This window comes from Amphiprion ocellaris, chromosome 3, assembly GCF_022539595.1.
Source record: "Amphiprion ocellaris isolate individual 3 ecotype Okinawa chromosome 3, ASM2253959v1, whole genome shotgun sequence".
Classification (NCBI taxonomy): Eukaryota; Metazoa; Chordata; class Actinopteri; family Pomacentridae; genus Amphiprion; species Amphiprion ocellaris.
In genome coordinates, this window is record NC_072768.1 from 10808011 (window position 1) to 10823828 (window position 15818).

Consider the following 15818-nt stretch of genomic DNA (forward strand, 5'->3'; position numbering starts at 1 on the left):
AAGTCCACAACCACTGAGAGGATAAATGTTTCCACTGCGATCCGTGCCTACCCCGGCTGCTCTCAGAAACACTGTCTGCTTGATGATAACACTGAGCCACAGCACGAGCTTCGCATGTGGAAAAGATCAGTGAACTACGAGGGAGCGTGGTTCCTTATCAATCTGCTGCTTCTGAGGAAGAAACAAGAGGAATGCAGTTTTGAAGTTGGTGATAATTTTCACAGGAAAGATTTAGTAACAATATTTTGTATGGCTTTTTTTCTTTGCTGTCTTAAGGTCAATATCAGCAGAGGAAAAGTATGTAGTGAGCAGAGTCTCTCACAATGGGATTAAAGCTGGCATGAAAATCAAATGGACCTTGCAGTCAAAACATAAGCAAAGTATCACGTCCAATATTACTTCAGTATAGTTTCCTTTTGTTCCCTCTCCCACGAACTTTAAGTGGCATGCTTAAGATAATAACTCTTTTTTTAACTTCTTTGGCAGCAGTTACATGGAAAGATGGCAGAAGACCAAACCCTAGCTGTCTGTCTTTAATTGTTTAGGTTGTCATTCTGGAAAATATTTTCCATTTTTTTTCACAGTTAGTGGCACAAAATGATACTATATTTACATGTGTCATCAGCCAGTGGTTAGTGTAGTTTAGCATAAAATAGCAGCTAGTCTGTCTCAGTCTGAAGTCAAAAACTAAAAGCCAAAAAACTGCTCAGCTTCTTTAAAACTATATCTTGTTTAATACTTGCACAACCAGAAATGCTGCAGTTTTGTGGTGTGAAGTGGCACAACTTTTGCTAATTTCTTTATAACACTTCTGCAGTGCATCACACCTGGTTGCCTGGCAACCAAATGGTGACAACAACACTCTGGGAAGTCCCTACAACGAAGTGTTTACCAAATGTTTACGATAAAGACGTAACTTCCCCTAAAGCCACTAGCTGTCATTTAGGTTTGGTGCTCATCTTTGCTAATTGCTTTCCAGATCCAGCTTTAAAGGAATAGTTTGATAATTTGGGAAACACTTATTTAGATGAGACGACTGATGCCACTATTATGCTTGTTTGCTAAATATGAAGCTATAATCTTATACTGCTTTGATTAGCTTAGCATGAAGAACTGGCGGAAAAGTTATTTTGGCTCTGACTAAAGCGAACAAAGCCTTCCTACCATCACCTCTCATGAACATGTAGTTTGTTATAACATGTTAAAAGTTAAATACAAAAGCAGCAAGTTGTAGTTTTATAGGGTTGTTATGTGTTGGATTATTACATGGCCAGGTGTAGTGACTTAATAGAGTCCAGTCTGCTGGCAGCTGAGAAAGTTTGACATACAGTCCACATAAAATGGCACATTGTCAGTTTTATACTTGAGTCAGCGCAAGAATTTAACAAGTAACATGCTACTTAGCAATAATTAGAGATGCTGTAAGTTGAATTTTCCTACATTTAGACATTGGTCATTTGCTTCCCCATTTTCGGTCTCATGCTAAGCTGTGACAACAAATATCTGTGGTTTAAATCTTATCATATAAAGATGTCTTTAGACTGTGGCTGCGCTGCCTTTTTAGATGTCAGAATGTGTGTGATTATTAATAAAATCGTGGTACCAAACTGTGTCAGACTCTACAGTATCAGTTTGAGCATATAAAAGCACAGACACATCATCAGCTCATGTATCCATGTGCATGGCTCTTGTCTGTGCCAGTCACATAAACTTTGTATTATTCCCTCGTTTGGGGTTGTGTGTGTGTGCACTATTCTTTCCTTAAATTGAAAAAAGACCCTACAACATGACTGGTTGGTTTGCAGGAGCTGGATGTAGCAGCTGTCACACTTGAATAACTGGGTTCGAAATTTCTGTCACCATCCTTGTCTGAGGTTGCCAAAGCTTTAATTCATGGGTTTGGGAGCGTTTTTTTCAGTGATTTTGGACCACAAGTTCTAACTGACAACCAAAGTTCTCTCATGTTGTAAATTTTTATTTCAGAAAGTTGTAAATTGCAGTGGAATGGGGGGTTTAACTCTCAGAGATGAGGCGACCATAAATCATGGCAGATTTGGTTCACTTCCTGTGAAAGATTCTCTCATGTACATTCTGACAACTTGGTTACTTTTTACAAACTTCTCTTCTTTATTATCAACTAAGCAGCAGTTATTCTTTCTCATAATGTTATTCTAAAAAACCAACTGTGACTTGAGACCCTCAAGTCAAAGACATAAAGACAACTGGGTCTGTGCTAGCTGTGAAGGGACAAATTTTATGTTTTTCATGACAGGATTAAGAAGAGGAAGAAGAAGAAGGAAAAAAAAGCAAACCTAAGTTAAGCACATTGAATCTCCATGAAGGACAATACACAACCACAGCCGCGCTTAATCTTTGTAATACACTACTTTTCCAAATTGCCTCTAAATCCCTTTTCCCTTCCAGCGGTCCCGTTACAAGATAAGTACAAAACAAACTAATTTGTTCATGTTGTACTTCACTCGAGCCTTTTAGTACCCTGCGAATTATACTCTCAGGGGAGCATGTCGGATGTAATTCAATAACAAAGCTCCATTCGTGTGTTTTTGTCTCCCTCTAATTTATTTAGAGAGCAACATAAAAAGCTGGGAAAGCCACTGTTCATGAGGCTTGTCCTTTCTCAGATATTAATTAACCCGCAGATGCATCCCATTACCTGTGGACTACATTTGGAAGGTTAATTTAATATTACTTCTGAATATAAAATTATCCATGCACTTCCTTAAAGAAGACAGAGAGCTGCTCTCATGCAAACTGCAGATCAGAATCACTATTTGATATGAAGCTTGTGGTTTTGCACAGTCCTTGACGTCACACTATTTGACGTCTTTACATTTCCACATAAATACGTGACTGCAAACACATGCACATTCATCTTACAGCTTTCAAATAATGCAGCCAAAACACTAAGCAAAGATTAAGCCATGACAGAAAAGACAGTAACTCTGACAGGCTGTGCTCTTCATGAAATCACTCCTGAGATTAACATGGCGGCAGGTGAAACCCATAGAGGGACGATTTAAAGCCATCGAGACACATACGTGGTCCTCAGTGAACCTAAAGGGCATTTAAACAGCCTCCAGTTGCAAAGTTCAGTTTCTCGAGACCATCCAAGCCGAGGGCCTACAATGATAAGCCAACACAGAGTGCGGTTAAACAGAAACGCCTCCCCATCCTCCTGCTCTCACTGTACAAAGGGAATTCCTTCTCGTCCTCCATTAATCCTGCTCAAGTTGGCTCAGTAATCCCCTGAGCTAAATAAGAGCAGAGGGACGCTGCAATGTAGGAGGCCAAACAACAGCTTGTGCCACTTTCACGAGGGGCCAGACTGAAACTGAGAGTGAGCTAAATGATCACTAAAGATAAAGCCAAGAGACAGTATCTCAACTCTCTCCACCTCTGAGGCCTAAACGTGAGTTTATGTCAGAAGATCAACAGAGAAAGTCTTGGGACAGAAGGACTGAATAAAGCACAGACAAGATTTCAAGGTTACATTTAAAGTGACAATAAAGTTTAAAGATTTAAAGAGCCTTCCAACAAAGCCCTCGACTGCTCCTCTGTGGCGCACCAGGTCATGAAATCCTCTGAGTGGAAGTGTGAAGACATTTTTAAGATTGAAGAGCCTCTGGGGAAACTCTCAAATAGGCCAGAGGTGTCAGGCCGAGCACAGGCCATTTCCTGCATGCCCACTGAAGTAAGCTGACAAAAGATTCAGACACATATTAAACACCTTTACTCAGATAAGTTACCCAACAGCTAGCTGTTTGCTTCTTCTACTGCACAGACACTTTATATAGATGTCTTCAATAACTGCAAATTGTTTTCCACTATGTAAAATAAGTTGCAACCATGCTGAGGGCCAAATGAAACAACTCCACAGTATCTTATCTGTGGTATTAAAGCCACTTGGTCTACATATTGTGTAGAATAAATATTGAAAATAAAAGTTTATAGCATTTTAAGATAAAATTTAATGACCAAAACCATAACCTGATAAAGTCTGTCGCACAACAGCATAGGATAGGATTGACCTACATATGATGCCTTCGATGTGTTTCTGAAATGTATACCACAAGGGCAAAATGTACCCAGCTTTGGTTTCTACCACTTCAACCACAAAAACTGGAAGAGCAGCCTTTCAGTGTGTTCTGTGCCACAAAAACGCTTATTTTGTTTGCCACTGGGATCCAAGAACACTGTGATAGTTTATCTCAGCTAGATTTGCCACTGGAAGCCAGAGGTCATTAAGCCTCAGAGAAAACTTTGTCATGGTGCTCCCTTACTAGATAAACTCCAATAATGTTCTCTGCTTGCTAACGCACAACTGTTTGGTAGGTAAAATGTGAATTTGCCAAGCTTATTGTTAGCATGTATTAAAAGAGGTGGAAACTTCACTGCCTTTTAGTGTTGCTGCCAGTTTGTCCTTGTGGCCACTTGTGGTACTGCAGCAAAAACATCCCCTGTTGCCCAAAATACCATTCTACAAAAGACGTTAGTAAAGTGTTGACACGATACGTTGAACCAAAAACAAGCTTTAAAAAATTTATGACACCTTTTTGACTCAAACACATGTAGAGCAATGCTCATTCAAGTGACTGGTAGCACTTTTCAACCAAAAAGAACCAGGTGCTAGTTCGGTGCTAGTTCAGTGCTAGTGCTTAGTTGGTTCAAACCTCATGCCTCCTAAGGCCCGGTGTGCTTGTCCATTGGCAAGAAGCCAAGTTGGAGCCACGTCATTGCGTCACCATAAAACGTCAGTACGTCACTGCATGTGTAGCCGTTCAACAACGTTCACACATCGTAACCATGCAAGCGCTGTTCCCGACTTTGCAAGTGTACATTGTAATCCAGAAACAAGTAATCAAACTGTTAGTAGCTACCTGTCTTCATAGTCACAGGCAACGACGACTACGTTTGAGAAGACAGGGAATTGTCAGATGTTTTGATTCTTAACAGTGGTGTGTTAGCGTTAGCTTAGCTACTTAGTTTTGACTACATTTGCATCCATTACATAGTGGTTAAACAAACACAATAAGTTGATGATAATATCTACGTTTATCTTTATAGACAATCTTAAGGTTAATTGCAAGGCAGAGGTCAGGTGTTGCCTGGGCACATCCACAATCACACTACTGGCGTCCATATTTACCAGTTTTCAAAAAACTAACACTAAACACTAATACTACTACTACTACTCGCTGGGTTGTTTGAAAGTGACTGGGTGCCATTTCAAAGTCAGGTATTTATTTCTTAAAGTACATCTTGGCTATTTTTTCAGTCAGTGGTTGCTGATAGTTGATGATGTCATACATGGAGAGTGTGTTTTGTTGCTCAATAAAGTGATGTAGCTGAAGTAGATTGTTAACTGATAAGCTGAGCTGTTTGTGTAACAAGCGACAGTAAAAATATAGTTTGCTCTGGAGGACTGTAATAAAAGAGTGTGAGGAAAGCTAACCTCAAATTTGATACATTTCTGCATATGCATGGATAACTGGGCGTACTTTTGCCCCACCTTTCATAGTTTTCTCATAAATGTATCACTCTTGTTCTTGGCACTTGGGAGATTACTGACGAGCAGCTAGACAGCCCATAAGTAAATAGTCCTAGACTCTTGGACTCTACATAATTATCAGCGTGGGATGAAGACTGTAAACTTAACAACAGGGAACTGTATATTGACCTCCCTACCTCGTACAATCTGCTGATGTCATTTACTGAGCCAGTTCAAATGAGTCCAATGTAAAAGAAACCATCACTTTTTATTTTCCATGCTAATTTATTATAGGTGAAAATCTTTCAAACCACTAAATGTTCAGGATTTACGACTTCCACATGCAATCTGAATGATTGGTTGTAAGAAAGGACACAGTTCATTTATTAGCATCTGTGTGACTGCATGAGCTGACTGCAGAAAGCCTTTTTTGCTCACATGTATCATATTTTTCAACACTAAATCCCAAAACTGAAAATGTTTAACTTGATGAACCATATTAATTGTTTATCTCTAGATAAATGTGTGCTGCTTCAACTTAATAGAATGTTATCAAACAATTTGTTGATCTGTGGCTTTATTTTGTCAGCAGTACCTGCTAAACTTTTAAACTATCCACACACACGAGCCATTACAGGGACTAAACCAGCATGTGTCCCATTTTCAATAATTTGCAACCAGCTGCAATTTTGCTGTAGGATTTTGTAAGGAAGGGCATTTAGATATCTGGTCTAGCGTGATTCATGAGTAAAAAGCAATTCAGGCACTTCTGTGTTGTAATTGTTACGATTCTTATGTTCCTGATCTGCTGGTAACACACAGATAAACATACTTTGCCTGCAGGATGTTATCAGATATGATCATAGTGATCAATTTACTGATACAGAGTTTCTGTAAAAAAGAAAAAAGAAAGAAATAAAGACTGCATTAAATGAAACTAAATACTCAGGGACTCTGCAAAATGCAGAGGATCTTATCTGCTTGTCCAGGAAAGTTTTGTCTTCTGGTTTCTTTTTTGTACTTTTTTCCTGCTGTCACATCTGATCTCAATCTTGAAGTTATTTGTCTTCAGGCACTCTGAGGGGAACTGACAAAAAATTCTTATCGTACATTTCTGAAAGAACATCCATCTGAAGCACCACTTCCACTTCTGTCTTTGAATGATACCACTAACTCCCTAATCCTGCAGACTACTGCTCAGCGTCTCTGTGACATTTGGTCGACATGCAAGATGTAAACTTCTGAACAACGGTGACAGCAAATGAGCTCATTTAAACCGAATAAATGCTTTTAAACAGACAAAATATGATTTAACACAAGACAAAAGCCAAATGTCAGTTCATACACATAGTTGTTATGTAAACCTGGTTTCCGTTCGTGCCAATAGGATTACTACAAACAGCTAAAAGTCATGCCAAAGTCGCTCCTAAGGTGAAGTCTATTTTGATGAGGTACAGAGCAGATTAATGGCCACCAAATCTTCAGTGATCCATAAGTAAGTACTAACAGCATTAGACAGCAGCTCGCACCACAGGAAGCAAAGCCTCAACCCACTTGAGTGGCTTTTAGTATCAACGTCAACATCACTTGTCAAGTAGAATATTATTCACAGTGAAAGCAGGAAGTGTCATTGAGTTTTTAAAAAATACCTTAAGATGATTCAGTATCCTGTGAAAACCATAATCGCTCCAAAATGTAAACTATGAATTAACTTATTTAATCCAACAGGCCTGAAATATATATGTATGTATATATGTATATATATTAGTGGTGGATGCGATTAAAAGCATTAATCTAACTAATTACAGGGTTGCAATGAATTAATCGCGATAATCACGTTTTTGTCAGATAGCAAAACTTGACACAATAAGCAAAGTTTTTCAGTTCAAATAAATTTTGGCTGACGACAGAATCCATGAACATACACGTGAACGCGAACAACAATGTTTATGTTTCATTCGTGTTTATCTGCGCATTTTTCATCTGTCTACTACATTCACAGATTACTGCAAACTCAAACTGCAATTCTAGCGATTATATTCAACATTTTAAGACTTTTTGCAAACTCAAGCACTTTCAATGTCTTGAAAGGTGGTCTATTTTGGGGCTGGCTACACCATTAGCCAGTACCAGGACGTCGTAGCTGAGGTATGGTGCGTCATGGAGCTCATTTGCATTAAGTAGTTTCATTTATGCAAATGTGGTGCGGGGAACGGAGGTCCAACACATCAACGTTTGACGCATTTAAGCTTCTGTCAAACATCTAAACTAGCCATCGTTGAATTAAACAAGGACAGATTCAGCAGCTTACTTTTCACCCCAAATGCTTTCAGAAATACTTTTTGCTGAACAGTTTTCGTATTAAAAGAATTCTGCGACCGAGCCGCCATGTTGGTCTGACGTTTCTGCACTGATTCACTTTTCTTCTTCGCGGCTGGCAAATAGACTTTAGGTTCCTTACTGCCACCTACCGGACTGGAGTGTACATCAGTGGGATGAAATGCAGTATTTTTTTTAACTCGTTATTTTTTTTCTGTAATTAATCAATTGGAATTGACACGTTAAATCCCAGCGCACATAGAATCTATTTGTTTTTATATATATATATATATATATATATATATATATATATATATATATATATATATATATATATATATATATATATATATATATATATATATATAAATTATATATAAATTTATATAAACAAATGACACCAAATCTTGGTGTCATTTTGGTATTTAGATTGATTTCAGATTCTGAACTTTGTTGAAATTGCTTGAACTCATTATGTATGACTTTTGGTTTATTCTGGAAAATATAACAACATATAAATAAAAAGTCTTACTATTTAATAAAAGTCCCTTTAATGTAAATCTAAAAAAAAAAAAAAAAGGCCCAAATAAGGTGAAATAAAATAAAATAAAAAATCGGAGCTTCCCGGCACAACCAAGTCACGTGACAAAAATTCAGAGATTTTTCAGGCTGAACTGGGTTGAACTGCAGGCAGTGTTTAAATGGAACAGTTAGGAAACAAAAACGAACACAAATTAAAAATGGAAGTAAAACATCTATAGTATTTAAAGCCACCTTTCCCCCTAGTATTAGTAACACTTGCTGGCACTTGGAAAAATACTGTACATGTTGATTCCAGGTTTTATCAGTTTTCTAAACAAGTAATGAAAGAAATTCAAGTTGCATTTTATTTGTTTTTTATGATTTCTGACCTTTTATCTGTGCTACAATACACTAAATGGACATTTTTGAGGTCTCTATTTATGATTGCATTGTTTCCCTAAAGGAACTTTATGCTGTAGTGAAAAATTAGTCCACAGCGGGCAAAAATGTGACAGAAGTTAAAAAAACAAAACAAACAAAAAAAACCCAACTCCCAGAAACTTAAGAGATAGGAGAATTTGTACAACCCAGAAAACTTTAAAAACTTGGAGTGTCAGTATCTTCCTTGGCAATTTCTCTGTTTATCAACTGATGGAAAACTTGACCGTCACAGCTGTAAATTAATGTAAGAATAGGCTTTTTGATGCTCAGCCATATCCTATGGTAACCCTGCTGACTCGAGACAGCCATGACCTAAATAACAAGCCAAAGCTTAAAGTAGGCTCTCGACTCACATTCAAATGCCATTACATCAGGATCATCCTGCTTTAACTTCCGCTTGCGTCAAATCATGTAAAATCTGAAACCAGCCTTTTGCAGACACCCAGCCTTGATCTGACATCAAAACAGCTTCTTATTCGTCTAACTTTACACTTAAATTGGAGCAGACGTGTGTTTAAATGGTTTCACTGATGACATATGGCTGCTGAATAAAAAAAAAACTACAGCTTGAGGACACGTTTAATACCATTAGCTTTTTGACCCAGAGGATGAGCAGTGGGGGTTTCTGCAGAGGGACGTCCAGCCTGCAACACCAGCTTTTCACCAGGTCCCTTCTCCTCAACACCCTGTCACATTAAGCCCAACTCTGGCTCACTTTAAGCCCAGAGAGGTCGCAGCACGACATCGGAGGTCAACCTCGGGCCTCGCTGAACGCTTCACCGCCTCCCATCAGCAGCCTGCAGTATCAGGCTGCAGATATCAGTCTAGACTGCCGATGAAGAGATGTTTTCGTGTGGCGGCTGACTTTCACTGAGTTTACTGTATACGCAGTTGTACAGTAGCATTTTACTACTTAATCGTCTTACGTAATTCAACACAAAACACACTGTTCTACACAGACGCCTTTATCTGGACTGTTTAACCCCCAGTGTCAGAGAGGCTTGTTATTGCTGTAAATATGATATTAAATTAAAATTTACAGCAATCAATATGTGATTTATGCATTACACATTATAAAGTATATAAATATTATATTCTTAAAAATGTGTATTTCCTTAACCTGGGGAAAAATGGTAAAATCTTGATGTACAATAAAACATTACAATCTAAAAAATATTCAATACAAATGTTTTTGTACTGTTCTGAAATACAAAATTAAACCAATTACCTCAATTGATTACTAAATTAGTTTAGTGAATACAACAGAACATGTCAATCAACATAAAAAAACCAGCAACTATTTTGACCATCCATTAATAGTCTTACTTATTCTTTAACCTAACATCACAAATATGTGTTTGCTGCTTTTCTGTTCTGTATTAAAGTAAGCTGAGTATCATTGTTTTAGAGTGCTGATACGACAGACTAAGAATAGTTGGGGTTTTTTTTTGGTATTTTTTTGATGTTTTGCACATAAACTGATAACCAAAATAATCCCTACTTACAGTGGAGCTCTTTATATTTCATATTGTTTCATTATATTCAAACCAACTGTTTGTCTAAGAGGTAAAAAAAGATCATCTGTGCCCAACAGATCTCTGTCCTATTTTATAATTCAGAGGCTGCGACAGCTGAGCTGCCACATCCCTTTGGATGACAATACAGAGAAAAATCACTTAAGTAAAACACTCTGCAGCGGGATGGGAAAAAGAGAAAGGTTTTATCGAGTGAGATACAAGACAGGACCGGAACAGTGAAGGCCTGTCATGGAAATAAATGCTTTTTTAATCTAAAAAAAAATCCACATCTGAACCTTCATACATTAAATAAGACGGGGAGAAGCCATCATATTAAAGTTCTGAAAAAGAACACACTCTGTTTGAGTGTTCATGTCCTGAAAAATACTAAATTCTGATATTAAATGCTTAGAAAAGGCAGACGGACGTGAGGGAAATCCTCAATGGGGATGAATGTTAAAAAAAAAATTGATGCATTTAGTCTAAAGCAACACTTGTAAAGGGATGTAAAACAGGTTTACAGAAGGGAGACATGTCAGCTCAGTCCCAACACCTATTTTTAAACAAGAACCTGGATGGGAATTTTTAAAAATCATGTTTTCTGAACCTGTAGCATCAAAATGATCTCACTCAGTATCTGCTTGGGTTTGCTGATATTACTCATCAACACATATCACTCCCAACTGAAATGCAGTTTTTCAATTTAGCAAGGCTATTATCCGACCAGTAAAACAGAATTTACACAGTCATGAATAATGTTTATTGTTTTGCTTTGAATCCAGTTTGGATCCTTCAGTCAATTTGCAAACTTAGTTATATAAAACTGAAACTTCACTATATGAATTACCTGTCTGAACCCGAAATATCGTCCGTGGGTTTGAACACCATGCTATCTTTATTTTAAAAATAACCAAAAATGAAACCATTTATCAGAGCCAGAAACTACAAAAACAGAGAGAATTGTTAGATTATCAATTTTCTGACAGCCTCTGAACTACTCATGTGTGACATGTAGTTCAGTCAGAATAATATTTCATCTAACGTGTCTACATGTCTCGCTTAAAACTTTGTCAAAAATAAAGTAAAAATTCTGCCCTACCTGGTGCAACTATGAAGCCATTAGGGACTCAGCTGTGACCATGTAATATGACAAAAATTCACAGCTTTTTGGCTGAATTCAGGCTGTTTTTACACAAAGCAAAGGGAGACAATTCTGCAAACAAATTAAAAATTTAAGTAGCACAGCATCTATCGTATGTGGAGTCAAAATTTTATTCCACTATTGGTATTAAAACATTGTACATGTTGATTCCAGGTAGTTTCAAGTATTTTTCAATGAATAGTCAACTCAACTTTGTTTTGTTTCTTTTATGACCTATGGCATTATAACTTAGTCATATTGCACAAAAGACATTTTTAGTTCTCTCTACCTCTAGTGTGCTTTCTTCACTGAGGTGCAGGACTTCATAATGTAGTGAAAAATGAGCCCACAGTGAGTAAAAATGTGACAGGAGCAAAAGATGCCCAGAAACTGCTTGGGATTCGGAAGGTTAATCAATGTAAAGTATGTTTTCTTAAAAAGTGGACAAAATAATATCATAGAGAGCATTCCATCCTCATATTTTATCACTATACTGTACCTGAGTGAAACATTTACAACTATCTACTGATTATTGTCGGGTGACATGATAAAAAGTGGCTGAGCACTACTACTAAATGGACCTTTTACGAGATGATTTTGTCAACTGTTATCAAGGAGAATAAGGCTCAACCATGAAAACAGTCATTTCTGTTCATAATCTTCACCATCACTTTGCATTGAATGTGAGCTCGGAAGAGAACACTTCACATTGTGTCTTTTTTCAAGCAGTAATGAAACAACTCTTGATCTACTCTGTATTTTTTACTCATCTGCATCCAAATGGAAGTATAAATATGCAACACACACTCATTTCCTTTATGTGCACTGTTAGAGGAAGTGTTAAATGCTTTCTTGTCTACATTTATGTTGTGCTCAGTCTCCATCTAATCAGTTTCTTCTTCCACCTTGTAGGTCCATGGCATTAGGCTACTTTAACCTGACATGCAGTAAGTTAATCTTTGAGTCCAATTAACCTCGTGTCATCAAACTATTCCAGGAAGCAGTAAAAGCCCTCATTAACCTAAATGGCACCAGCATTAGATGGCTCTCACTCAGGTCCATTTGCTTTTGTTTAATACCCTATAGTTTTAAATCCACACTCCTAATTAATGAAACAATCATAACTGATAGTAACAGACACTTAGCAGCACGCGTCATTACAATGATCAATATTTTTAATACGCCGTTTCACTGCTGTCAGGTCTTTTCTCTGCAACGCCGGCGATTTTTTAATATTACAGTAGTGCAAGCGTCGACTGCTGCTACAACAATAATGACGGTCTTTCTGCGTCGTAAGATTACATAAACAGGCCGGGCACGTTTTCAAACAGGGTAGTGATGTGATGCTGGAAGCTCAGAGGACTTGGCCAGACTGCCGGCTCTGTGAGCACCAGGTCAGCAGAGGAGGAGAGACACAAAGAGACAGAAGAACGACGGAGAGACGGTGTGTAGGAGTTAATGTAACAAAGCAAAGCCGTGTCGTACAGTGATCTGTTTGTAATCGGCCTCAGATGCTGGGGCCGAGACGAAGCTGCACACAGTCTCCATTGTTGGGCAGTGGGGTGGTTGCATGGAAGCAAAGGCCAAAGAGAGCAGAGCCTGTACGACTCTCTGCTGGAGAGCTGCAGCTGCTCTATTGAAGATGAGGAGCAGAGAGAGGTTTGGGACTCTTTGACAGCAGCTGCTAACAGCTTCTTCAGCAGGTGGTTTAACCTAATTATCAGGATAGAGATGCCAACAGCTTGTTTCCCCCTTTTCCTCCATCAGGGGAGAAGCAGGCGCATGATACACAGCCGATTGTACAACATCATGTCTGCCACCAATTAAAATGGAGGGCTAATTGCGCTACATCCTGAGGAAGAGGAGAACTGATGGAGAAGATGTGATGAGGGAGGTGTTTGGAGGAGACAAAGACAGATAGGATTGGGTGATGGCTGAAATCAGAATCAAACAGGCTATGAAGACAAATAGCGATATGTTGTCATGTGGCAAATATTTAACTTTTTCTAAAAAAAAATACAAGTTCCACTAGCGCAACTCTGTGTACACTGCAAAAACAATCCCGAAGGAAACAGTGAAAATATGGCAGCAGGGATGCCAGAAAGAAGATGTTAAAAACCGTGGAATACTCACGTTTAAAATTTGCAAAAATGATGAAAATAACCAAAATATCAGTAAAATCTTTATATTTTTTAGCAGATTTAACAGGACATCGAACATCATATACACTTGTGGCCAGTTTTTTATACTGAACTGGTATATTAATATTATTTACTGTGGTTTTACTGGATTATTTACCATTTTTCAATCTTTAATATACATACATTTTCCTTCAAATAACGGAAATATCTGTAAAATAGCAATACTTTGTGCTGATTTAACAACAGCAAAAAAAAAAACAAAACTGTAAAGATGATGTTGACACTGTGTAGAAATTAAGCCTGTTTTTTCACATTTATCATGTAAATTACAATGTTTTTCAGTGACAAAAGTCATATTTTGTAATTTACCAAAACTATGAACATTTGTAAAACCAATAAACTGTACAACAAATTAAAACTGTTTAAAAATCTTCTCTAAGTACGCTGCTCTGGGCCCAAGTGACCTTTGGCTGGCATCAGCTGACATTTTGCTAACCAGATTCTAAACCAAAAGAAAAACCAAATCCATCCATTGCAGGCATCAAACGAGAGCTATGACTAACGTTTTTTTAATAAACAATGCCAAAAAGCAACACAAATTCTTTGGCATTTCACTTCAGTTCATTTTAAATGTGTAAAACAACAATGATTAAATTTTGGAATATATGGAGAACAGATCATGATAACTGGATATGACCGCATCAAGATAATTTTATCAACATAATCATTGCTCAGCCCCACAGTGCCATCATCCAAAAACTTATAATTCATGTCATACAACAAAACAATCAACCTGAACAACATTTAGATTTACAGCTTGAAGTTTTTAAAATCAAATCAAACTGCAATGTGGCAGGAAAAACTTGTGACTCAACGTTAATCAAATGGAGCATAATGTGGCAGGACTGAAGAGAAATAGACCCATTCCTGTTTGCCTGCTGAGTAAATACAAGTTGACTGAATCAAACAGTTATTTATAATTACTGCCTGCCTATTGATCAGAGTCCATTTAATTAGGCACCGTTATCCTTCACTCTCTGCCATCACTGATATGGGGATTAAGTGCTGAACATGCTTCTGAGTAATCGTAGGAGCCCACAGAGCAACCACTTACACACCACTCAATCAATGAGGCTTGGGATTTGTGGCAAAGCCACGAGTGCAGCGTGAGTCTGTATTTCCTCAGCAAAGTCCTTCTCCAAGGTCAGGACTTGCCATGCACTAAAATGAGCAGTTAAGTGTACAGTAAGTCCAAGGCCGAAGCTGACCATCAGTGTCTCCATTTGTGCAATTTTTAAACGGTGTAATCTGAAAATCAGACCAGCAGAGAGGCAGCAATATCCTCTACATCAAGAACAGAGAAAGGACTGAGCATCTCAATCCCATAGTAAGAAAAGAAAAGGAAAAAAAAACAGCCCAACAACCATCCGTTTCTGTGGCAACAGCTTGGTGATGCTGCTGTGTTTATGATCTGTCTCCTCCCACCTCTTATCCCTGTGCTCCACCCTCAATGGATGACAAAAAAATCCCCTTTTTAATCAGCAGTGACAGAGCCTGACCCAGATTGCCTCAAGAAGACTGCCTCATGGCATGGTGAGGTTTACAGAGGCTGCTGGGATCCATGACAGAGGAAAAGGTGTCACAAGTGTGTTGAGGCCAAAATGCTGGCTGTGTTTAAGGCAGGATGGTACATGTAGCACCTTTCAGGCTATTGGGCCTCACCTTTACTGCTGCAGATGGCAATCTGATAGAAAAAAAAACATAAAAATGCTTTTGGCAAAGCCAGAAGCTTCAGCATACGGCTCAGCAGGCTCTAGTGACACAGCCTGAGGGGCTCCTATCTGTCATCCAGTTATGATCCATATCATACAGAGGTCTGACCTATTTACAGGCCAAACTCCCCTGATGGTCCCACTGATGGATCAAAGATTCCTCAGACCAGAAAAGTTGGCCTCCATCATCAGTGGAACTATAAAAGCTGTCCTGAAGGGGTCAAACTCTCCAGACACAGAGAGCTGGACTGAAATAAAGCAGCATGATTAAAGAAGCTCTTTGCCGCTTGAAGGTAACAAGACACTATTAGGGTTAAACCCTGGACAAAAATGATTTGAATCATCAGTCAAGAACTCCCCAGAGTCCATGCAGTTATATCACAGCATTATTGCATCCTTTAAATCATTTCTAAATGTGAAGATGTTATGTTTTCACACCACAGATGAACTTTGTGC

General features: G+C 38.2%; 1 protein-coding gene across 1 annotated transcript in view; it reads right to left on the reverse strand.

The window, feature by feature from the left end:
* The window catches only part of slco3a1a (solute carrier organic anion transporter family member 3A1a), a 43843-nt gene that overhangs the window by 12056 nt on the left and 15969 nt on the right, over positions 1 to 15818 (reverse strand). The window lies entirely within an intron of this gene.